Raw genomic sequence first — 27,114 nt, 5'->3', positions numbered from 1 at the left:
ATCCCTGGACTCCAGGATCACACCCTGGGCCAAAGGCAGGTGCTAAACTGCCAAGCCACCCAAGGATCCTGCAACTTCTTTTTCTTTCTTTCTTTCTTTCTTTCTTTCTTTCTTTCTTTCTTTCTTTCTTTCTTTCTTTCTTTCTTTCTTTCTTTCTTTCTTTCTTTCTTTCTTTCTTTCTTTCTTTCTTTCTTTCTTTCTTTCTTTCTTTCTTTCTTTCTTTCTTTCTTTGATTTTAGGTATAACGTTTACTTTCACTGACTGCAGCCAAGTTACATAGTATTAGTCCAAATGGTAATATAATCCATTTTATGTAAATCAAATAGGTGACAATTGACACTCATATACATATTAGAGAAAGATTATTTCAATTGTGACTATCAATTTCTCTTATCTTGTTTAGTGCTAAGAGAAAGGAAATTTTCAAGTGAAAAGTTATTAAAGATCAATTCAAAGTGATGATAAAGTAATACTGGGATTGGGGGAGGGTGAGTCAGACTAAGTAAAATTCAACTTAAATAAGATTTTTTAAAAACTAGTACACAAAATGAAATATATTTTTTTCTTTTTTTAAAAAGTATCATTTCAAAGGTTGTTTATTTATTTTTGTATTTTTTTTTATTGGAGTTCAATTTGCCAACATATAGTATAACACCCAGTGCTCGTACCTGTCAAGTGCCCCTCTCGGTGCCTGTCACCCAGTCACCCCATCCCCTGGTCCACCTCCCTCTCCACTACTCCTTGTTCATTTCCCAGAGTTAGGAGTCTCTCATGTTCTGCCACCATGTCTGATCTTTCCCACTCATTTTCTCTCCTTTCCCCTATAATCCCTTTCACTATTTTTTAGATTTCCTGTATGAGTGAATCCATATAATGTTTGTCCTCCGATTGACTTACTTTACTCAGCATGATACCCTCTAGTTCCATCCACGTTGAAGCAAATGGTGGATATTTGTCGTTTCTAATGGCTGAGTAATATTCCATTGTATGCATAGACCACATCTTCTTTATCCATTCATCTTTTGATGGACACTGAGGCTCCTTCCACAGTTTGGCTTTTGTGGACTTTGCTGCTATAAACATTGGGGTGCAGGTGTCCTGCTATTTCACTGCACCTGTATCTTTGGGTAAATCCCCAGTAGTGCAATTGCTGGGTTGTAGGGTAGCTCTATTTTTAACTCTTTGAGGAACCTCCATACAGTTTTCCAGAGTGGCTGTACCAGTTCACATTCCCACCAACAGTGCAAGAGGGTTCCCCTTTCTCCACATCCTTTCCAACATTTGTTGTTTCCTGTCTTGTTAATTTTCACCATTCTCACTGGACTTCACCTCCTTTCATTTCTGATTTTATTTGAGACTTAGCTCCCCCCACCCTTTTTTTGGACGAGTTTAACTAAAGATTTGTCAATTTGGGTCATATTTCCAAAGAGCCAACTCTTAATTTCATTAATCTTTTCTGTGTGTATGTGTGTGTGTGTGTGTGTGTGTGTGTGTCTGTTTCATTTATTTCCACTCTGATATTTATTATTTCTTTTTTTAGATTTTATTTTTTAAGTAATCTCTACACCCAATGTGGAGCTTGAACCCACAGATCAAGAGTCGTATGTATGCTCTTCAGAGTCGTATGTATGCTCTCAGCTAGGCATTACTGATCTTTATTATTTCTTTCTTTCTACTAACTTTGGGTTTCTTTTGTTCTTCTAGTTCCTTTAGATATAAAGGTATAACGTTAGATTGTTTATTTGAGATTTTTCTTGATTTTGCCAGTAAGCCTGTATTGCTGTGAACTTCCCCCTTAGAACTGTTTTAGCTGCATCCCATAGATTTTGGGTTGTTGTATTTCCATTTTAATTTGGCTCAAGTTCTTTTTTAAAATATTTATTTATTTATTTATTTATTTATTTATTTATTTATTGACAGAGAGAGAGCACAAGCAGGGGGAGCATCAGGCAGAGGGAGAGGAAAGAGCAGGCTTCCCTCAGAGCAGGCAGCCTGATGTGGAGTTCGATCCCAGGACCTTGGAATCATGACCTGAGCCAAAGGCAGACTTTTAACCGACTGAACCATCCCGGTACCCTTGTCTCAAGTCATTTTTTAATTTCCCCTTTAATTTCTTCGTTGACCCATTGGTTGTTCAGTAGCATGTTTTTAATCTCCACATATTTGTGATTTTTCCTATTTTCTTTTTGTAGTTGATTTCTAGTTTCACATCATTGTTTGGAGAAGATACTTGAAATGATTTCGTGTTAAATTTTGAGACTTGTTTTGTGGCCTAATATGTGATTTGTCCTGGAGAATGTTCCATGTGCAGTCGAAAAGAATGTATTCTGGTTTTGGATGGAATATTCTGTATATATCAATTAAGTCCATCTAGTCTAATATGTCATTTAAAACTAATTTTTTAAAGATTTTATTTATTTATTCATGAGAGACACAGAGAGAGAGGCAGAGACATAGGCAGAGAAAGAAGCAGGCTCCTTGCAGGGAGCCTGCTGTGGGACTCAATCCCTGGACCCTGGGATCACACCTTAGGCCAAAGGCAGATGCTCAACCATTGAGCCACCCAAGCCAATGTTTTTTATAGATTTTTTTGTCTGGGTGATCTATCCACTGATGTATTGGGGTATTAAAGTCTCTTACTATTATTATAAAATCATAGTAAAGTCCCTTACTGTATTATTGTGTGTTTCTCTCTTCAGGTCTGTTGATATTTGCTTTATATATTTAGATATCCTATGTTGGATGCATAAATATTTGCAAATGTTATATCCTCTTATGGAATTGGCCTCTTTATTATTATGTAATACCTCTCTTTGTCTTTTATTACAGTCTTTGTTTTAAAGCCTATCTTATCTGAAAAAAGTTTAGCTACACCAGCTTTCTTTGGTTTCCATTTGCATGGGACATCTTTTTCCATCCCTTTACTTGCAGTCTGTGTGTCTTTAGATCTGAAGTGAGTTTCTTTTAGACAACATAGAGATAACTCTTGCTTTTTTTTTTTTTTCCCATTCAGCCACTCTGTCTTTTGATTGGAGAAGTTGGTGCATTTTTACTTAACATAATTATTGATTGGTATGTATTTATTGCCATTTGGTAATTGTTTTCTGGCTGTTTTTGTAGTTCCTTTCTGTTCCTTTCTTCTTCTCTTTCTCTCTTCCCTTGTGGTTTGATGCCTTTTTTTTAGTGTTATGTTTAGATTCCTTGCATGTATTTGCTATAGGTTTTTGCTTTGTGGTCACCATGAGGTTCACATACAATTACCTACTCACATAACAGTCTATTTTAAGTTAATAACAATTTAAATTTGAATGCATTTAAAAAACTGTACATTTTGCCCCTCCCACATTTTGTTTTTGTCATATTGTATATCTTTTTATTTTGTGTATTCCTTAACTAATTATTGTAATTATACTTAATTGTAATACTCTTGTCCTTTAACCTTCATGCTAGCTTTCTAACTGGTTAAACTACTATGGTTACTATATATTCATCTTTATCAGTGAGATTTTATTTTCATATATTTCTTTGTTATTAGTACATTTTATTTTCAACTTAAAGAAGACCCTTTAACATTTTTTGTAAGATTGGCTTAGTGATAATGAATTTCCTTAGCTTTTGCTTGTCTGGAAAATTCTTTATCTCTCTTTCAATTCTGAATGATAACCTTGCCAAGTAGAGTATTCTTGTTTGGAAGGTATTTTTTTTTCCTTTCAGCACTTTAAATATGTCATGCCACTTCCTGCAAAGTTTTTGCTGAAAAATCAGCTGATATTTTTATGGGGTTTCCCTTGTACATAATGAGTTGTTTTTCTCTTGCTTTTTTAAAGTTTCTTTTGACATTTCGACTATAATGTGTCTTGTGGATCTCTTTGGGTTCATCTGATTTGAAACTCTCTGTGTTTCTGGACTTGGATATCCGTTTTTTCCCCCAGGCTAGGGAAGTTTTCAACTGTTATTTCTCCAAATAACTTTTCTGCCCCATTCTCTTTCTCTTTTTCTTCTGGGACCTCTATAATGTGAATGTTACTCTGCCTGACATTGTCTCATAGGTCCCTTAAACATCTTCACTTCTCGTAATTATTTTGTCTGTTGCTGCCCTCTTTCTGCTGAACATTTTGCTTGAGTTCCGCCTAGCTTCAAGAGTCCATCACCAGTGCTGTCTCTATCCCCAGATCCATCTGCAGGCCTTCCACTAAGATAAAAGTTGAGGACCTCTAATTCTGAGATTTTTAATGGAGACATTTCAGAATTACAAAAAGGTATAAAGAATAATGAATGCTTATGTATACATCCTCAGAAATAAGTTACAACTTATACCGTTGAAGCCCCCATAGACTGTCCCTGGTCTCATCTCACCTACCTCTAATTCCAGAAGTAATCACTTTACTGAATTCACTGATTACTATGCTATGTAAATTCTCAGTCATTCTATACACTTACCCTGAGCTTTTCCTCTGCTGGAATGGTAGAGATGTAAAGAGTGGGAAAAGAATGAGTCTGGGGAATATGGACCAGGTGATCTGGCCCTGATTCAAGTATTCGGGGATGGAGACTTAAGCTATGTTGTAGAGGTAGGAAATGGAGAAAACACTCAGTATGTGTGAGGCCCATATTCTGAGGGATGTTGAGAAGAAGACCAGAAAGAATTGGTCCAGTGTATCTCATGAGCTGGGTTTGTCTAAGCCAGCGATGGCTTATGTCTGGCAAGCATGGAATAAAGGCTAGGAAATTGATAATTATAGAAAAGGGTGGGCATGAATGGAAAAGTCTTGTCAGGGGGGCCACCTCCTGGAGCCCAACATTTTAGGGTCTGAGAACAAGGCAATAAAGATCAAAGTCCATTCACTCACTCAGTTACTCATTCAGTCATTCATCTAACAAATTAACCCCTATTTATGTCACAGGCAACATGTTTAGCATTATAGGGGAGGAATATAAACAAAAACAAAAAATGGCCTCTGTCTTGAAGACATTCACTAGAAGAGGAGAAGACATATAAAAATAATTACAATATAATGTGGTAAGTTGGAAGAGGGGGCTTGACAGGGTTCAGGGGGAGGCTAGGTCAGCATTAGACCCACACACTGGCCATTAGTTTAATAAATAATCCAGGATATAACTTCTTAGGGAGGTAGCAGAGGGTTTGGTGAAGGATCTAAGAGATATCCAGGGGCAAAGGAAAGGGATGAAATGGGGGAGATCAGAAATTCAAATTCAATGGGTAATGATGAATCAAGGAGCAGACAGGTATCTGGAATGGAACAGGAGTTCAGGCAGTGGACAAATGGGACAACTGTCACCATGTGCTTATAGGACCTCCTGTAGCTCTCATTTTATTTTTTATTTAATTTTTTAAAAACTGTTTTAAAATATTTCACTTATTTTAGAGAGTGGGGGGGGGGGAAAGAAGAGAGAGTCTTAAGCAGACTATGCACTGAGCACTGATCCCAATGCAGGGCTCGATCTCATGACCCTGAAATCATGACCTGAGCTGAAACAAAGTTTCAGATGCTTAATCAACTACACCACCTAGGTGCCCCTGTAGTTATCGTTTTATTTTATTTTTTAAAAATTTTTTATTTATTTATGATAGTCACAGAGAGAGAGAGAGAGAGAGAGAGAGGCAGAGACATAGGCAGAGGGAGAAGCAGGCTCCATGCACCAGGAACCCGAAATAGGATTCGATCCCGGGTCTCCAGGATCGCGCCCTGGGCCAAAGGCAGGCGCCAAACCACTGCGCTACCCAGAGATCCCTAGTTATCGTTTTAGATACCACCTTCCTAACACCACCATTTGGAACCCACAAGCCATTCTAATCCTCATATTTCTCTGTGCTTCTGCTTCTCTTTATCCCATCAGACATTTCTATTTGTGTCCTATGGAACCCCTGTCTGTTGGTGAACAAATTCCCCTACTTCCTGTACTTATTCATAGAACTATCCATAACAGACACCTTTTGGAGTATCTTCCCAGCTCACAAAGACTTTTATAGCACCTCTACTGACCCATAATGGTGGATTTTGGGCTATCATCTTGTTCATCTGCCCCAATCATTCACTCCCTACTGACCACAGATAGAGATAATTTCTGTTACATGCAACCAGAGACCTAGCTAATCTCTCTCCACCTTCTAGCCTGAACTGAAACCTGGCTTTCCCCTGAGGTTACCACTTCCCCTGCAGTCCTTTCAAGTAGAAGCTATTTATTCCCGCATACCCCACATACAGAGAGGCAATAGCAGCAGTATTCTAGCTCCCCAAGACCCTTTTTTAAATTATTTTTTATTTATTTTTTAATTTTTATTTATTTATGATAGTCACACAGAGAGAGAGAGAGAGAGGCAGAGACATAGGCAGAGGGAGAAGCAGGCTCCTTGCACCGGGAGCCCGACGTGGGATTCGATCCCGGGTCTCCAGGATCGTGCCCTGGGCCAAAGGCAGGCGCCAAACTGCTGCGCCACTCAGGAATCCCTCCCCAAGACCCTTCTAAATAATTTCTCGTCTATTCTAGTATGAAAAACATCTGTCCCACTGAAGCTTATGCTATTCAACTAGTCACCTTCTTTCTTGTCATCTACCAACCTGGTTACACCTTTGTATTTATTAAATGCCTGTCTTATAACTTCATCCTGTGGAGAAGGGGATTTTGTTGACTCTGTAAAGCATCCATTTAAAGGCCCAGTTAGTTCCTTGACCTTCCAAACTCAGCATCTTCACTTCCAATCCACTGTAGTGTCCTCCAATGGCCGTACCTTGTATTTTGTCACCACAAAAACAGTTCTACCTTGGAAAACTTAAACTGTCTATCACTATAACTATCCATCTAGCCCCCTTTGCTGATACAATCTAATGGATTGAGGCTTTTACAAATTTTCAACTGTGTTCTCAGCCTATTGGATAAAATTTTTACTTGTTTCCCATCAGCTTTTCCTTTCATCCCCTACAGTCATTGCAAACCTTTGCTACTCTTTTTAAGCTTACATAATCAGATGAAACTCTCTCATCATTAATTAATTAACTAATTAATTAACATTATTCAACAAATATTCATTACATACCTACTTTGTACCAGGTACCATGGATACAATGGCACAGCTTTGGCAGTGAGAAGCTCACAATCAAAACGGATTTGAATCCAATAATCATGCTCATAAATAATTATAAACCATGATAAGATTTGTGGGTAGGGCTGGGAGGTAGAAAGGGGGCATTTCAGGAAGAAGAAACAATGTAAGCAAAACTCTGGGGCAGAATGGAATGCAGTTTGAGGAAATGAAACAAAAACCTATAAGGTTGAAGACAGAAAACTACAAAGAGAGTGGAACAGGATGAGACTGAGTGAGGTGACAGGGTGAACGACAGGGTGAGATCTGCATTTTGAAAAGATCACTGGCAAGGGATGAACTGGTGGAGCCCAGGGGCTTTTTTAGGTTACTAAAACTGTTCTCTATGATATTGTAATGGTGGATACATTTGTCAAAACCCATAGAACTGTGAAACACAAAGAGTGAAGCCCAATATGAATTATGGGCTTTTGTTAATAGTAATGTATTAGCACTGGTTCCATCAGTTGTAACCAATATACCACATCAATGCAAGCTACTAATGATAGGGGAAACTGGGAGTGGAGTAGAGAGGGAGTTATAAGGTAACTCTCTGGACTTATGTGCTCAATTTTTATGTGAACCTAAAACTACTCTAAAAAATAAAATCTACTAGCTAATTTTTTTAAATAAAGAGGGATGGGGAAGACCACTGGCTCCTGCAAAGAAAGTACACTGGAGACAGAAGAAATGTGGGCAAACCATTAAAAAGCTTCTTCAGAAGTCCAGGTGAGAAGAGGTGGTAGCTCAGGCCAGAGTGGCTATGAGGGGAAAAGGAGAGAAGTGGATACAAGGTGGTATTGACAAGTCTTGGTGACACAGGCTGGGGATTGAGGGCCACTGAGATTACTGCCTTGCCCAACTTGATGATTAAATGATGTCACTCAACAGTTGGTACAAGGATCTAGAACCATTTTATCAACACCATCACTACCTGCTAAGAAACTCCTGAACACATAGATTCTCAGCATGCTTATACATGTGATAGTCACACTAAAGACATGTCACTGCTTATTTTTCAGCTCTGACCATGATCATTTCCTGCCAGACATTGATTAAAGGGAGTTCATCCCCTGAGTTTTATTCCTGCTTCAGCCATTAATTGAAGTAGACAGGGTTACTTGGCTTTTCTGGGCCTTAGTATTTTTACCAGTAATACAAGAAAGCTGAACCAGATGACCTCTAATATGTAGTACAAAGTGAGGACAGGGGATGCTGTGATCGCTAGCTGCCAGAGGTCTTCCAGATACTTAAATAGTCTTCATACTTGTCACTTCCCAATTCCTGGGCTTTCACAATGAATGCTAACACATCCCATTTGTTGGTCAGTGTTCTTCTGCTTCTGGCAGATCTGTGGTTCTTAGATTTCTGCTTCTTTGTTCCAGGGCCATGACGAGGGTCTGCATGAACCACCATAACCCCAAGTAACTCTGGACTACCACCAAATACTGTCCAAGTCAGGTCTGGGACACACTACCAGATGGTCCCAGAGAAAACTCAGCTTTCTGTGTGTTTTTATTTCAAAATCAAGCCTATCTTCGACAACAGAACAAATGTGGTAACATCCTGTTCCAAAAACCAAAATACATAAACTCTCAGGAACCATCAGCGCTTTAGTCAATCCACCTTCTAGAAAATGCTGTCACTATTCAACATCTCTGGGTCCTGACCTCTTTTTCAACCACATCAGTAATGCAACACAGCACCTGTAGATTACCAAGTCATGCCAACTTTGTTGCTAACCCATAATCAACAATATGGGGAGCTGCTGCTTAATATCACTTTCTACACAGTGATATTCCTATCAGTGAGTTCCAGCAGAGGACGTCAAGGTCATGTGTTATAGTTCTGCCATGATGCCTTTGCATAGAAAGCTTCATTGAGAACTGCCTAAGGTATACACAATGGTTCTGAAATTGGCATAAGGAGCTAGTGCTATGCTGAAACCTGTTGCACTTAGGCCCAGACTAGGGACCAGAGAACCCAAAGGCCTCTTGCTCCTGCCACTTTGTTCTTGTCAGCCCAGGAAGCAAATTTCTTGGAAACTATCACTGATTTACCCCTATCTAAGGCTATGCTGCTTTCCTGCAAGGGATTTGGTAGAATTTCCTGAAGCTCACTCTGGTTATCATTTGAGTGATTAACATAGCCCTCTGCTATGTTCAAAACCACGCCTGCTCTATGCCCTGCACCCAGAGTCCCTGAATCAAACAAGTGCCCTCTAACTTTCTATCTAATGAATAAGAAAGTTCCCTGTGGGTGAAGTACTTCTGCATTTAGATTACTCCTCTGGCGTGTAAGGTTTATCTCTCAATAGTAAACTTGTCAATTCTATATAATGTCTGCGGCATTGTAATTTCTTCTTTCCAAGGGAAGCTTATCAATTTGAGTTAAACTGCAGGTTGCTGATCAGCCATGTATTAATTGTCCTTGGTCAAGTGCCAACCCTTAGTCCAGTCAGCACTGTCTGGATGTTGTGGACATGTAGACCTGACAGCCTATTGCTGCTGCTTCTGAAGATGGCCAGCTCAGGGAGAGTTTAGCAACTGAGGCCTGGTTTGAACAAATAAACCGAGGCAATTAGAATGTGCCTGGAGCACTTTTGTGATAATCTGATTAATGTCTTTCTCTCTGACTAGACAATAAACTGCATGGGAGCACACTGTAATTGCTCAATAGGTATTTTTCAAATTAATAAATGCATGAATAAAGCAGAAAGGCTATGGGGTTAGAAGAAGTTGGGGAAGTCAGGAGGGGACTTGAATGAGTCAGGTTTGACTAAGTCAGGTTATGAGTAAGCCAAGTTATGAGTAAACAGAACCTATGATGCAGAGAAGGCACACAGAGTAGATGGTAAGAAAGCCAGACAGTAGTGAGTGGAGAGTGTAGCAGACATACAAGGAGTAGCTGAGTCATCTGAGAGTAAAGATTCACAAAACCCTTTGGCTGAGGTCTTGGAACTTCCTTGAATCCATTGCCATCCTCCTATTCCTGTTCTTTCTGACCCTGATTGCTCATCCTTCCCTGTGATTTTATGAATATGCATCTTTACAATAAAACATTTATTACTAGGTAACTTGAGTGAATTGCTGCTCTTTAGAGTCTAAGCTTTGGGAGTTTGAGGAAAGCACATGAGCTCTAAGGAATCTAGTTATTTTTCCCATGAAGCACATTATCGCTTTCTGTGAACAGAGTGATGGCCAGTGATGGAGATGTCCTGACATGATTGAATTCAGAGTGGAAACAAATCTTATGCTCTATCTAGAACTCCAGCCATGAATGTCGTATTTTTTTCCTCACATTTTAAGAAAATCCTCTTATTACTCTTGAGCAATGATAACCAGATTCACTTAGCCACATCTACTTTTTAAAATTGAAGATTAGACAAATGGCTTGGAACAGCTGGGTGGTTTGGTTAAGCATCCAAATTGTGATTTCCGCTCAGGTCATCATCTCAGGGTTGTGAGATTGAGCCCCACATTGGGCTCCACACTCAGCAGGGAGTCTGCTTGAGATTTTCTCTCCTTCTCCCTCTGCCCCTCTCTCCACCACGTGCACTCTCTCTCAAATAAATGTCTTTAAAAAAATAAATAAAATTGAAGATTAGAAAGAAATACTTTAGAATAATATTATGAGGAGTTGTGAAGGTAATTTTCATCATATTATCAATAATTATTATTACTTAGTTATTATGGTTCAGCAGTTGTTTTTTTTTTTTTGTTTTTGTTTTTGTTTTTTGCACCAAAAGCATCAGCAGTTGGTTAATTGAGCAGCCATACTGTCCATTATTCCCATGGTCCTGAGCCCTTTCCAATGTCTGTATATATTGGTTTTCTATTGTTACCATAACAAATTACCATGCCATTAGGGCTTAAACAACACAAATTTATGATCTTACAGTTCTATAGGCTAGAAGTTAGACATGGCCTCACTGGGCTAAAATCAAGGTATTAGAAGGGTTTTGTTCTTTTCTGGAGGCTTTAGGGAAGAATTTGTTTCCTAGCCCTTTCTAGCTTACATAGATCTCTGCATTTCTTGGTTCATGGTACGCTTTTCCATTTTATTATTATTTTTAAGATTTTATTTTTAAGTAATTTCTACACTCAACATGGGGCTCCAACTACCAACCTTGACATCAAGAGCCCCACACTCCTCCAGCTGAGCCAGCCAGACACCCCATGCTTTTCCATTTTCAAAACCAGCAATGTGTATTGAGCCCTTTTCACATCAAATCTTTCTGATCCTTCCTCAGTATACAGATCCTGTACAAGATTTGTTGGATTTATAGCTAAGTATTTATTTTCTTGGAACTATTGTAAGTGGTATTGTTTTTCTAATTTTGGTTCCCAGTTGTTCCTTGCTGGTCTCCAGAATACAATTGATTTTTGTGTGTTGACAAAAAAAAAAAAAATCTTTCTGACCCTTCTTCATAGTCACATCTCTCTTTCACTGACTTCAGCTGGGAAAGGTTTGCTGCTTTTAAGGACTCATGTGATTAAGTTGGGCCCACCTATATAATCCAAAATAATCTCCCCATTTCAAGGTGCTTAACCTTAATACATCTGCCAAATCCTTTTTGCCAAGCCAGGTAATATATTCACAGGTTATAGGGATTAGGAGATGGGCATTTTGGGGGAACAATTATTCTGTAGTTACACACTCAAGTTACAAATCCTTTTATGTTCCTACAAGAACATCTAGGATCAAGATAGGAGTCAAGTATGTTTATAAAAAGCACAAGTATTGCTAGATGGAGGGAACCTTACTATAAGAAATGATATGGCTTTGTCCATTAAAAATCAACAGAAAAGGGGATCCCTGGGTGGCTCAGTGGTTTGGCGCCTGCCTTTGGCCCAGGTCATGATCCTGGAGCCCCGAGATCGAGTCCCATGTCAGGCTCCCGGCATGGAGACTGCTTCTCCTTCTGCCTGTGTTTCTGCCTCTCTCTCTCTCTTCCTATGTCTATCATGAATAAATAAATAAAATCTTTTTTAAAAAATCAACAGAAAGGAAAAAAAATTATCATTTACTGAGTGCCATTAGCTTCAATGTGTCAGGTATAGTGAGATGTTAATATTAATCAATTAATAGATAGATTAATATCTATTAGTAGCTTAATAGATATTAATCAACTCTCCAATAGATATTATCTCCATTTCATATTGGGGAAACTGAGACTCAGAGTGATTACATAATTTGTGCAAAGTCACCCAGCTGATAAGGGGTAAAGCTGGAATTCACACTAGATTTTTCAGACACTAAAACTCATACTCTTTCTAGTATGCAATGTGGCCTCCCAAATTTTCTGTGGAAATTAACTTAGCTCATCGACAAAAGATTCCTTCGGGGGCTTTAAGACTGACTTTCTGGAACTCTATAAAGATGTAGTTGGCATTGCACATCTAAAAGGAAAAGATGTTCCAAGGACAGAATGCTGCTTCTATTTCCCCCACTGTGGTGTATAACCAGGAAGACTGCTAGACACTGCTAGACACACTAAATATTTTTCTTAGAAAGATAATCTGACCATTTTATTAACTGGAAAGGCTATGGACCTGAGGACTGCCCATGGAGATTTACTGATCAGATCCATGATCCATCAAGTCCTCTTTCCATCAATGACACTCAGATATACCTGTATTCAAGAAGCTAGCCAAGACAGCCCAGGGAACTTTGTCAAGTCTCATTCCCACTCCTAACCATCTAGTTATAATTACCAGCAAGGCTACAGACCAGGTTCACTAAAAATGTATTCTCACACAAAAAAATATATTCTCACTAGGGTGAGAGAACTGTAATGGCTTTGTTGAGGCTAAAAGAGCATGTTGCTTCTATACTGAGAATTCTTCGCTGGGGTCTGGGGACTGTCTGTTCTTCTGACTCTGCCTCTGCCACATTTCCTGTGACCCTTTCTGAGGCCAACTGTTTTTCATTGATCAATAGATCTTCCCCCTGCAGACTGTATGTACTTTGGTCATCTTATCTTGTTCTGCCCTCAGAAATTTATTTACTCATTCTTGATTTTTGTTGATTAATTGGCTTTTGTCTTATTGCTGCCCAAACCATTACATTTCTTGTTGAGGCCTAGTTCTCTCATACCCTTGATCTGCTGCAACATTCAACATAAATACTATTTCTCTCTAGGATTCTCTATAGGTAGACCAAACATATACTATGTTGGAGCCAGCGTCTTTTAGATCCTTCCACAGTCAAAAAGCCATTTATTGAGATCAATAATATTTTAGGACTGTGACTTTTTCTTGATTTTATCAATTTCTCTCTCTTTTTAAAAAGATTTTATTTATTTATTCATGAGAGACACACAGAGAGAGGCAGAGACATAGACAGAGGGAGAAGCATGCTCTCTGTGGGGAGCCTGATGTGGGACTTGATCCCAAGACTCTGGGATCACGCCCTGAGCTGAAGGTAGATGCTTAACCACTGAGCCACCAGGCGTCCCTATCAATTTCTTAATATTTGTGTTTTTTAATGAATAATGTAATTTTGGTGCTTAGCTTGTATTCTTGAATTGCATTCTTCTGCACATTCTTCAGAATGTATTTCTTTGCAGAAGTTACTGTTTGTGCTTCTCTTGGTAGACAGTCATAGAGAGGGATTCATTTGTGTGCTTCTCAGCAAATGCATTTTCTTTTTCAGATCAGCTAGACTCCTTAACACTATTCAGAAACTGGAAGGTAGTTAATGCCTGTTCTTTTTTTTTTTTTTAAGTTTTATTTATTTATGATAGGCACACAGAGAGAGAGAGAGAGAGGCAGAGACAGAGGCAGAGGGAGAAGCAGGCTCCATGCACCAGGAGCCCGATGTGGGATTCGATCCCGGGTCTCCAGGATCCCGCCCTGGGCCAAAGGCAGGCGCTAAACCGCTGCACCACCCAGGGATCCCTTAATGCCTGTTCTTAAGACAAATCTTACAACAATAACAACCAGTATTTATTTAGTAGTTTGTACGAGGTAGAGTTTATCCTCATACAGTATTACTTACTGTTCCCAACAACTGTTCAAGACTAGAGCACTATTTTGCAGATGAGAAAAGTGAGGCTTAAAAAGGTCGATTAAATTGTCCAAAGTCTTCTAGCTAGAAAATGATAGATAGATCCAGGAATTCAATCCCATTTTATCAGTTTCCAAAATATAGACTTCTATTACTCTGTATTGCTGCTGCTGGTTCAGATGTTAGGTTTCAGGGCACCTGGGTGGCTCAGTGGTTGAGCATCTGCCTTTGGCTCAGGGCATGATCCCAGGATACTGGGATTGAGTCCTGCATTAGGCTCCCCAAAGGGAGCCTGCTTCTCCCTCTGCCTATGTCTTTGCCTCTCTCTCGTCTCCCTCTAACTCATGAATAGATAAATAAAATATTTTATTTATTTATTTATTTATTTATTTATTTATTTATTTATTTTTATTTTTTGTATATTTTTATTGGAGTTCAATTTGCCAACATATAGTATAACACCCAGTGCTCATCCTGTAAAAATCTTTTAAGAAAAAGAATGTCAAATAGCCATATAAACAGCAAGAAATACTATAGAAGCAAAGAGAATTTTGATTATTCTATCCAGATTGGATAAAATGAGACAAAGGTGGCCTGGTAGGGTAGCATCCTATAGAGACCAGAATAGATTGCCTATTACCCTTACTGTCCTAGAGTGGTGCCAAGGTTTGGAACCAGTACAAATGGGAAAACAGGGAGCTAATGAAGAAGTTGAAGGAAAGAATTCCCATCATGGAAGACAAACACTAGTGGACCTCATTACAAATTTCCATGCCAATTTATATAGGTTTGCCAAGTACAGCAACATGGTCCAAAAGGGAACAGACTGTACCAGGATGGAGTTTCAGAGGAGGTGTGTGATGACTCTAGCAGCAAAGATAAGATCTTGAGTTCTGAGGAAATAGCCTTGCTTGGTTCCAGCTGCTCTTTTTCTTTCTATCCAGGATCCTCACCCTCTTTCTATCCAGGATCCTCGTAGGGTGATGGTGACTGAAGGAGAGGATATTGTTGACCTATGAGGGGCTGGGAGATTCAGAGGTTGGGGGCAGGAGCTTATTGGCTCCTATTGAAGTGTGGGATTTCTCACCCCAGATGATGGGAGATGCCCAAATTATAGAAGCCAGCAGGGCTGAGAAATGTTCAAGGAACCAAAATTCTAGAAACTAGGAGGTAGGACATGAGTGAAGAATGTCACCAAAACAAAGAGCCCAGAAAGGGAAGCTAGATAGTAGTAGAAAGTGTATAGGGTTTTTGTCTAGAACAGCTCAGCTCTTTCATACTTCTATCCCAATCCATACAGGCTGTAAAGGCCCTATTAAAAGTCCATGGTTGTAGGGGTGCCTGGGTGGTATAGTCAGTTAAGTGTCTGACTTTTCTCTTGAGCTCAGATCCTGATCTCAGGGTCATGAGAGGGTCAAGCCCCAATGTCAGACTCTGTGTACAGTGCAGAGTCTGCTTAAGACTCTCTCCCTCTACCCCTCCCCAACTTAAATAAATAATTTTTTTTAAAGCCTTTGGCTGCTTATTCCCATGCTTGCTCTCTCTTTTTTTTTTAACCAAGTTGTTTGCTCTGTCCTGATGGTCTCCATTTTCATCCTTTTGTCCTATATCTACCCTCTGATTCTCTGCCTAGTGTCACTGGCCATATAATTCATTAGATAATCTCTATGGTCATCTATTACAGGTTTAACCCTTGACAGCATCCAAATTTGCTGTGACCCTATGCTCTGCAGCCTGTAAGCTGTCTTATCCAGCCAACTGGTTAACTTGTCCCAGAATACCCCCAACTCCTTCTTAGAGATAGGCCCAAGATTATGTTTCTTCCATTCTGCCTGGAAACCAATACGTGGAGATCTGTATAACGTTGGCTGTGTGCCATACCTCTGATCATGTCCTGCCAAATACCATGATGTCCACTTGGAGGTAGGAGGCTGTGAGAGATGTCTTCATTATAGCAGAGTAATATATAAGTTTTATAGGTTAATAGGAATTGCTAGGTTTTTCAAAATGACAAGTAGGAACACAAGGAGACCCATTTACTCAGCCACTAAACTTGAGTGTTCTTTAGAACTACATTTTCAGGAGAAAGCAAGGAAAATTTTCTTTCTGTCATTCACTTTATTCACGTAGGCCATATATAGGAAAATCTGTGAATCACAAGTGTACAGCTGGATGAATTTTCACAAAGTGAACACATTAGTTAATCAGTACCCAGATTAAGAAACAAACATTATCAGCGTCCAATCCGGTGTCCCCACCTGGTTACCACTCCCCATACGATAATCACTCTTCTAACAACAGTGATTAGTTTTGTCTGTTTTAGAATTTTATATAAATTAGATATATATTATGTGTTCTGTGTGTGGTTTTTTTTGGGGGGGTCAACATAGTGTATGTAAGATTTATCCATGTTGTCTGTCATGCATAGCAGTAGTCTGTTCTTTTTCATTGTTATATTAGCACATTGTATGAATATACTACTCTTTGTCTGTTCTACTGCTATTGGACATTTGGATTGTTTCCAGTTTTTAGCTCCCATGAATAGTCCTGTTATGAACATTCTTGTACATGTCTTTTGGTGAACATATGTATGCATTTCTGTTGGGAATGTACCTAGAAGTAGAATTGTTTAGTAAAAGTATATGCATATGTTCAGTTTTAGTAGATACTGCCAAACAGTTTCCAAAGTTGTCATAACCAAGGGTTATATATATATTTTTTATCCTTCCTAAATCTCTTGGAGCCAGAAGAAAAATGGTGCAGAGGCGGGCAGGTAGAAATTTGGCTTGCAGTGGCAGCAAGTGCAGGTTAAAAACAACTCTTTCCCCTATTCTGCCATTGTTTTTATCAGATAGTTTTCTTTCTGCAGGCACAGAGCTTGGACAATACATGCCACCCATTGGCTGGTGGAATTCTGCAGTACAGGGCCTTAATATTAAGATTTTCAGCTAAGTCAATATAGGATACCAAGCCAGAGGAATTAATATAACTGAAAACTGGGCAAGCGGTCAAAGTACAAGTGGCCTGAAGGAGAAAGTATAACCCAGCAGAGAATGAAGTGGAGTTGGCACAAAGAAAGAGAGATGCAAATGTCAAATTGGCATAGAGGGCCAAGAATCAAAGATTAGGAGAGAAAGAACAAGCAGGTGAAAAGTGAATGGGAAAAGGTATGTGGTCCATGACTGGCTTTTATACACCAGCCTAGGGTAGAATGAGAATGGTCAGCCAAGTTTAAAGAAATGAAAACAAAACAAAACAAAATAATCTTACCCTACTGAAAAACCGAAGTTGAGTAAGCCTTGTCTGGAAACATCTTTTGAGGATAAGTGCAAGCTTCTGGGAACTTGAATGGAGAATGTGGGGGTGGAACAAACATAGAGTTTTCTGTCAGAGATGTGATGTTTGCATAGCAGACATTTCTCCAGGCCACTCTAGTTTAACAATACAATCAGATCACATGGACAGTAGCAGCCTCTGCAAGGAGATCATTAGAACCTCAGGTCCCTTCTGTATCTCTCAGGGATTTCTGTGGAAAAGGGAGGTTTCACATGCATTTCTGAGTGGCTATTCACTGACTCATATCACCAACCACAGCTGGCATGCAGCTACTTCTCTGCTAGAGTAGAAAGAGATGACTTCTTCCCACCTGTGCTATGATCAAGCCACAAAAAAGGGTGATTTTGGGCCCTGTTTCCTTCGGTGCCTCTAAGAGTACAGCAGTTTCCTTTGACTTTGTTTTTCACTTGAACAGAAAACAACTGAGATGACAATGTAAGTGATTTCACAATGTGCCATACTCAAAAATCATCTCTCCTTCTCAACCTCCTCCAACCCACCCCTGTAATTCCTAAGACAAGTCATTCAACCTCTCTAGTATTTCATTTTCTCACGGGTAATATAGCAAGAAAAATTTCTACCTTTCAGAGTTACTATGAGGATTAAATGAGATAGTATGGAAAGGGTCTAGGGAAAGGGACACTTCTATAGTTTCTTCCTTATCACTCTTCTTGTTTCCCCCATCCTCCATTGACAAAAGTGGCTAACCTGGATGGTTAGATTCCAAGACAAGGTCATTTTCCCATGCAGTCAGGATCATGCACGATGTGCTTGGATCACACATGGGTATGGATCTCTCTAGGATCTTCTATTTTTGTTCCCATAGTACTGAGTGACCCTCCAACCCAGGCCTGCCCTCAGGCTTAGAGAGAGGGAATAGCCAAGTTGTAGTTACACTGTGAGGGTACAGCCTGGTTCATCTAGTGTCTATTTTGATTAGTTGGGTTCCTGGCTTTCCTGGTAGCTAAATATTTTTCATTTGACCCTGTAAAATTAAAAAAAAAAAAAAGTCCCTATAAACCTCCAGCTCTAGGCATGTATTCTCAGACTACCTTATCAGAGAGAGCAAGAATAGCTAAAATGCAAGTGTTGTTTTCTTTTGCCACTGTCTCCTGTATATATTTCTCCCTCCAGACCTTCGAGGTGGGAGGGGGTGGCTATGGTTTAAGGTAGGATTCTGGTTTGCCTTTTTTTTTTTTAAGATTTTTATTTATTTATTTGAAAGAAAGAGAGAACAAGCGTGAGAGACAGAGAGCACAAGCAGGGGGAGAGGTAGAGGGAGAAGCAGACTCCCCACTGAGCAGAGAGCCCAATGCAGAACTCGATCCCAGGACCCTAAGATCATAACCTGAGCCAAAGGCAGACACTTAACTGACTGAGCCACCTAAGTGCCCAGATTCTAGTATTCTTAGCCTCTTGACTGAATATTATCTAATGGGACTCCAAACTAACCATAATCTTTTTTTTTTTTTTTACTAACCACAATCTTTAACATTATTAACTTAATAGTGTTTTGGTTATCTATTACTGCTTAATAAACTGCCCTAAAATTTAGTGGCCTAAAACAGCAATCTTTTTTTTTTTTTTTTTTTTAATTTCTCATGATTATTTGGTTGGTGCTCTGCTTGTCAGTTCTGCTGGTCTCCTTTGAATCTCTCACATGGCTGTAGTCAGATGGCAACTGAGGCTGGAAATCTCCAGGATGGCTTCACTCCTGTATCTGACACCTCACTGGGCATGTCTGGAAGGCCAAACTTAGCTGGAATGCTGACGAGGTAAGACCTCTCTTTCCTACCATGTAGTCTCAGGGCTTTTCCCTCTCCATGTGAACTTATCAAATGGTGACTCAGGACTCCTAAAAGCATAAAAGTGGAAGCTGCAAAATTCTTAAGGCTTAGGCCTGGAACAGGCACAGTGTCACTTCTACTACTATTCTACATTTAAGAATATTCTATTCTTAAAAACAAGTGATAGGCCCAGCCCTGAGGGGAGGGACTACATAAGGATATATGGAGGGATGGTTGATTGAAGGCTATCAATGTAACTAACTTCCATAAGAAATATTAGTATAGATTTTATCTGCAGTCTCTAGATTTAGTAAACATACCCCAGGATTTGTCTCCCTCCACTCAGGGTAAGTTTTTTCAACATATGGTACAATCTCCATTAAGTATGTCCTGAGAGCATGGGAGTCTTACTGTATAGGACTAGTCATATACCCCAACATATCTGGTCACTATCTTTTATATGTGGTATTTATTTACAGTTATGCAAATAAAGCTTCTGCTGACCTACCCGTTTAAGTTTAACTTCATAAGGTTGTGTGAAGGATTAAATAAAATCATTTGTGTAAATTGCCTGGTGGTACATATCAGTAAGTACTTAATAATGGTAATTGTTGTTATTATTTTATTACCAGGGTCTCTAAGGTATTGGGCTGGCCTTGGTAAAAATATAATGAGATAACTTTGGGAAGTCATGGTTTCCCAGGCCACCTGGTGATTAATATCCAAGAAAGTGGGTGGAATCATTAAGCTGAGATAATGGGACAGAACAGGTTATCAGCTGCCCACACACAAGATGAGAAGAGAATCAACAAGTACAGTTGCAGGAAATATTGGAAAAACAGAAGCAACAAAAAGAAAATTTAGAAATAGTCTGAGGTCAGAATAGGAAAAATAACTTAGGGAAGAGATGTCAGCACAAAAGGAAGAGTTATTTCTTTCTCAGGCAGCACAAGGTCCCTAATAGGTGATAAGGCCAAGTTAATGGAAAGATTATCTGGAGGGGAGAAATTAGATGAAAAACTGCCAGTTTTCAGCTTGCAAGGAAGACAGAGCCAGGTACCAGCTAGACTGAGAGACAAGAAGGTCCTTCATGTCCTTTGTAGTAGTGTCAGCCTTCCAACACAACTAATTATGGATGCCAGGCTGCAGAGGGCAAAAGAGAACCTCAGCCCTTGGAAGGTAACAAATCAGCTCTATGCAAAGAACCTGGGCCAGTCGAAACAGCATCAGTCTCATCATGGTTATGGTGTTACCATTTCATCAGTTCATAACTCACTGTTTACGAACTTCCTTTTCCCACATCTTACTCAAGCTTTCCCCTTAGTTCTAGAAAAGCTTGTAATAAATACCCTGCATGAGAATAAAGAGATTAAATCAGATTTAAGCAAGATCATGGGGGTATGAGGGTAGAAAGAATCTTGTAAACTCTCGAGTGCTCTACAAAGGTGAAATGCTATTACTTTTAAGGGAAGCAGATTCGAGTATTATTGCTCAGAGAAAGGAGTGTTGGAGTCTGATGGCTGAAGTGAGAAGTTCTAAAGCCAGTAAAAAAACCACAGATATTGGGGTAGAGAATACATTGCTAATTGTTGGCCTTGTGAACTCTTCTCCCTGGCTCTGACCCTCACCTCTGTCCCATCTCCCAACAGTTTTGAGAGAGGTATTTGGTAACTTTTAACTTCAGCCAAGTTTGTAAACTGAAGTTGCAAAAAAATGAGCTAGCAGGTATTCAATCACTGTATCAAATTAATAATCAAATATCTGGACATAAATAATTCAGAAAGAACTGAGAGTAAAGCACAGATAATCTCTTTCTTCTAGCTTCATTTGTATCAAAGAAAGAAGGATTTCTGAACAGAAGGGAAGCAAAATTTATTGGAAAATACTTTAGTAGTAGGCTGAAAAGAGGGCAGTCATAGGAATAATTTCTTTTTTTTTTTAAGAATAATTTCTTAAGTTAATTGTATCATAAACACAGCAGGAGGGTCTGTGAGGGCCTTTCCTGCTAAATTAGCCTGAATCTTCAAAGCCATACACATATGCCAGAAAATATATTTGACTCTATCTGTAAGATTCAATATAATTTTCACTTACTCTTTTATTCAGCAAATATTTATTGAGTAACTATATACATGGTACTCTCTGCCTTCGAGGAATTTATATTCTGGAGGGTGAAATAGACAACAAAATGATAAAAAAAAAAAACAAATCAATACAACTTCAGATAATGATAAATTCTATGAAGGAAATTAAATTGGGAGATTAAATGGAGAATGATTGTGTATCCACAATATCTTTGGTCCCCCTGCACTTAACCCACTGAATGTCCATAAATGCCAAATATGTAAATGAATAAATGATGTGCCCTCCCAAGTTCAAGCCCTCCCCACTTCATACTTAGTTTATTCTCAATCACCCTTTGATGGATCATTCTGCCTTTATTCTCTCTTGTTTTCAGATATGATGTACACCACTGTCTGGTTTAAAATGCTACTTTTATCATGTCACTTCTTTTTTTAAGATTTTACTTATTTATTCATGAGAGAGACAGAGAGAGAGAGAGGCAGAGACACAGGCAGAGGGAGAAGCAAGCTCCATGCAGGGCGCCTGATGTGGGACTCGATCCGGGTTTCCAGGATCAGGCTGAAGTCGGCGCTAAACCAGTAGCCACCCGGGCTGCCCCTATCATGTCACTTTTTTATTTCAAAACTTTCAGTGACTTCCTATTGCCTTTTTCTTTTTTTAAGTGAAGTTTAAATAAAATCGTGTAATTTATCTGTTACTTAATCTTATTTTTTGATCAATATTATGTCCCTCCTATGTCTTACTGAAGACATGTGGTGTCCTTTTATTTATTTATTTATTTTTTTTTTTTTTGTGGTGTCCTTTTAAAATTATTATTAACCTAGACAACTTTATGGGAAAGAAGGTAGTAAACAATCAGCTATACTTATGTCACTCCAGATTTTTGAACTCTGGAATCACAAACTTTAGCACTGGGAATGGCCTTCTTTATAGACTGATTCTAGATCAAATTCTTCATTTCACAGTTGAGGAAGCTGAGAACAAGCAGATAAATTGCTGAGTTATCAATACCTAGCCAAGTGTTTCAAGTAGAACTCAGCTCTTCTGATTCCCACTGTCCTTTCCACTGTACTACATTATATAGGCATATATTTTTCATAGTTTAATCACAGGATATATGCTATTTTGTGTCTCTTCTTTCCCGTTTATATTACTCTATACACATTTCCATGTACAGACATAAGTGAGACTCTTACCATTTTTGGTAGCTATATGGCATTCCATTAAATCCATATAGGGTGTGGTCCATTATGAATCATCACTGAGTTGCACAAAGGAATATAAGCCGATACTAATACTTTGTGATAACAGTTTTTTTTTTAAGATTTTATTTATTTATTCATGAGAGACACAGAGAGAGGCAGAGACATAGGCAGAGGGAGAAGTAGGCTCCCTGTGGGGAGCCCGATGTGGGACTGGATCCTGGGACTCCAGGATCACACCCTGATATGCTCAACAGCTGAGCTACCCAGGCATCCCTGTGTTAACAGTTTTTAATAAAAAATAATATCTGTAGCTGCTTTGTAAATTATGTTTTAAAAAAATCTCATATTCTTAATCTGATTTACTTGTGTTTTCTTTTTTATAAGGCAGACCTGCTCATTTTGTGTTTTCTAAGTGTTATTTAAGTTTTTTAAAGTATATAAAACAGTTAACATATGAATATATGCAAAGTACGAAATAGTTTCGCATCGGAAATTGTCAAGCCCATTTAGTGCTGATTCAAAATGTGTACATATTTAGATTCCTGATTATTCTTTGTAATTCATCCTTTTGGTCATGGCTATTCTGCATTTGAATATATAAAAAAGACTTGAGGAAGTATTCTCCCCTTTTTGCATCTGGAAAGTAGAGGGAAAGAGTCCTACAAAGGTGAATACCTCCAAAGTTTATTCAATACTTCTCAAAATGTCTCAAGATTTATAAAACTTATTTTCCAAAGTCCAACTTTGGGAAAATTAAGCCCAGATTTACAATCTAGTGATCATTTTGTAGTGTTGCAGTGTCTTATTTTTCTTGAAGGTCATTTTTATGAGGAAAAGTAGATTTTTAGACATGTCTAGTTCATATTTGAATTGAGTATTGAATTGACTGCTTTGCATCCAGAGAAAACTGAAAAGTAAGGAGCAGCACAACCATAAATTAAGCTTTTTAATCATTCTTATTTTGGTAGTTCCTTCATTTCAACATTTTAAAATCACTAATCACAATATTAGTGATATATTGTCAAGGGAAACAAGCAAAAGTAAACTTTTGAGACTACATCAAAACTAAAAGCTTCTGTACAGTGGGGAAACAATCAACAAAACTAAAAGTCAACCTACAGAATGGGAGAAGATATTTGCAAATGACACATCCAATAGAGGTATAACATGCAATACCCAAAAAACAAATAATCCAGTTAAAAAATGGACAGAAAACATGAACAGACATTTCTCCAAAGAAGACATACAGATGGCCAACAGATAAATGAAAAGATGCTCATCATCACTTATTATCAGGGAAATGCAAATCAAAACTACAATGAGATATCACCTCACACCTGTTAGAATGGCTAAAATAAAAAACACAAGAAATGACAAATGTTGGCGAGGATGTGGAGAAAAAGGAACCCTAGTACCCTGTTGGTGGGAATGCAAACCGGTGCAGCCACGATGAAAAAAAGTATGGAGGTTGTTCAAAAAGTTAAAAATAGAACTACCTTGGGATGCCTGGGAGGCTCAGTCAGTTAAGTGTCTGCCTTCAGTTCAGGTCATAATCTCAGGGTCCTGGGATTGAGTCCCACATCGGGCGCTCTGCTCAGGGGGAAGCCTGCTTCTCCCTCTCCCTCTGCCATCCCCCCGCTTGTGCTCCCTCGCACTGTCTCAAATAAATAAATAAAATACTTTTTAAAAAGTAGAAGTACCTTATGACCCAGCAATCACACTACTGGGTATTACCCAAAGAATACAAGAACTCTAATTCAAAGGGACACATGCATTCCTATGTTGATTGCAGCATTATTTACAATAGCCGAGATAGTGAAAACAGCCCAAGTGTCCATTAATTGATGAATGGATAAAGAAGATGTTACACACATACACACACACGCACACACACACACACACTGGAATATTATTCAGCCATTAAAAAACCCCTAAATCTTGCCATTTGCAACCATGTGGATGGAGCTAGAGTACAATGCTAAGTGACGTAAGTCAGAGAAAGAAAATACCATATGATTTCACTCATATGTGGAATTCAAGAAACAAAACAAACAGGGAGAAAAATAATAGTAAAAAAGAGAAATCAAGAAACATACTCTTAATTATAGAGAACAATCTGATGGTTATCAGAGGGGAGTGGATGGGGGGATGTGTTAAATAGGTGATGGAGGTTAAAGAGGACACTTGTCTTGAAGAGCACTGGGTGATGTGTGGAATTGTTGATTACAACATCATATACCTGAAACTAATATAACACTGTATGCTAATGAACTGAAATGAAAATAAAAACTTTAAAAAATTCACTAATCACAGATGCTATGTAGCACTAGAAGTAGATAAAAACTGAAGACTGAAAGGTGAACTCATGGGAAGTAGCATTGCTTGCCCAAATTGCTAATAGTAGCTATTATTCATTGAACCCTCACTCTGACAGGCACTTTGCTAAGTATTATAACTATATTACATCATCTAATCCTCAGTTTGGTTATGTTATGCCTGTTCTACAGATTTGTAAACAGAGGTTTGGAGAAGTTTGGTGACTTGCACAAGGACACAGAGCTAGCAGTCAGGATTCGAATCTTTAATTCCAAAGTTTGTGCTTTTCATATATCATCCTGCCTCTATTTGGCAAATCATTGAGGGAAAGGGCAATGGTTTACTTTTGGAATAGTCTCAGAAAAAAACTATATAAAGGTCAAGATTGTTCTTATAGGAAGAATATAAGTCTTTTTATTAATTAAAATGTAGCCTTTGTTCTGGTCACATACTTTTAGTAACATCCCACATTAAAAGATACAGATTTTGGATGAATGCAGTTTGGGTTTTTTTTTTTTTTTTTAAGATTTTATTTATTTATTCATGAGAGACAGAGAAAGAGTTAGAGACATCGGCAGAGGGAGAAGCAGGCTCCTCACAGGGAGCCTGATGTGGGGCTCAGTCCCAGAACCCCAGGATCATGACCTGAGTGAAAGGCAGATGCTCAACCACTGAGCCACCTAGGTATCCCTGGGCTTTTGAAATGAAAAAAAGTTACTGATTATTTATATAATTTTCTGTTTTTAAAAAGAGACCTTGTAAAATCAAGCATGTCAGTTATTACATATATCCAATCCCTCCACCCCAAAAAGGATAAATTTGTTTACAATGAGCAGAACAATAAAAAACCAGGACCACGAACTACTTTTCTTCATCAATGATGAATTTCAGCATTGGGATAAATCCTTATTCTTGAGAGACTCCTGACTAGCTTAACTTTTGCAGTAGGAAATCTCATGCATTTTTTTATAACCAGAATCTAGAAAACTGGCTACATTTGAACTGAAATTCTTTAAAATTTGACCAGATAATATGATGTTTCCAGTATGGCATATATGACTGGCTATCCAAGATGTATCTATTTTAAAATTAGTTTTATTGAGGGAAAGAGTATTAACAGAGGCATCTAGAAAGAAAGATATCCAGCCTCCAAGATAACCTAGAGTGATCCTCATATCTTGGTAATCTCTTCTATAGAGTCAGGGCTGATTTTTGTGACAAATAGATTACTATAGAAGTGACGGTGTAGGGGTGCCTGGGTGGCTCAGTTGGTTAAGTATCTGCCTTTGGCTCAAGTCATGATCCTGGGATCCTGGGATCCTGGGATTGAGCCTGCGTCAGGCTCCCTGCTCAGCAAGGAGTCTGCTCTTCCCTTTCTCTCTGCCTCTGCCCCCAACTTGTGCTCTCTTTTTCTCAGATAAATGAATAAAAATCTTAAAAAAAAAAAAAAGGTGACAATGTAGGCCTTCTGAGGCTAAACAATAAAAGACATTATAATTTTTGCCACGGCCCCTTATGTCCTTTGCTCTGGGGAAAGGCAGTTACCATGAGTGCAAGGACCTCTGAAAATTTACCTGTGTGAAGAGAAACTGAGGCCTACTGCCAAGAGCCAGCACTAACTTGCCATTCGTGTGAGTGAGCCACCTTGGAAGCAGATCTGGTAGCCTAACTCAAGCCTTCAGGTGACTATAGCCCCAATCACCATCTGACTTAACCTCATGAGAATCTCTAAGCTAGAACCAAACAGCCACAGAAATTATGAGAGATAATAAATGTTATTGTTTGAGCCACAAAGATTGGGGTAATTTGTTTTACAGAAATAGGCAACTTGGGATCTCTGGGTGGCGCAGCGGTTTGGCGCCTGCCTTTGGCCCAGGGCGTGATCCTGGAGACCCAGGATCGAATCCCACGTCGGGCTCCTGGTGCATGGAGCCTGCTTCTCCCTCTGCCTGTGTCTCTGTCTCTGTCTCTCTCTCTCTCTCTGTGACTATCGTAAATAAATAAAAAAAATTAAAAAAAAAAAAAGAAATAGGCAACTCATGTACACACTAACGCTTAAATATTGCTTTTCTGAAAAGATGTCTATTTTCTTCCTAATTACTAGCTCATTATTTCCCTGAGATAGACTTCTGTTTTCTTTTCATATCACCAATTCTTTTCAAAAGAATTCCTCTATCTTTTAATTTCTCTGACAAGGCTGTTTTTTAGGGAATATGTTGGAGCATTTTCTTTCCTTCTAAAGGTTCCCCCCCCCTTTTTTTTTTTTCAGATT

At 38.8% G+C, this 27,114-nt stretch overlaps 1 long non-coding RNA gene across 2 annotated transcripts in view; it reads right to left on the bottom strand.

Moving 5' to 3' along the window:
* LOC144286232 (uncharacterized) overlaps positions 1 to 27,114 on the bottom strand; it is a 52,826-nt gene that overhangs the window by 14,843 nt on the left and 10,869 nt on the right. The window contains exon 4 of one of the 2 annotated variants that reach the window (XR_013354293.1): positions 21,331 to 21,400. The exons of the other annotated variant lie outside the window; for it this stretch is intronic. This is a non-coding gene — a long non-coding RNA (uncharacterized LOC144286232). The remainder of the gene's footprint in view (positions 1 to 21,330; positions 21,401 to 27,114) is intronic. 2 annotated transcript variants of the gene reach the window in all.

This window comes from Canis aureus, chromosome 16, assembly GCF_053574225.1.
Source record: "Canis aureus isolate CA01 chromosome 16, VMU_Caureus_v.1.0, whole genome shotgun sequence".
Taxonomy (NCBI): domain Eukaryota; kingdom Metazoa; phylum Chordata; class Mammalia; order Carnivora; family Canidae; genus Canis; species Canis aureus.
The sequence above is the reverse complement of the archived record's forward strand: the minus strand, read 5'-3'. Positions and strand labels throughout refer to the sequence as shown.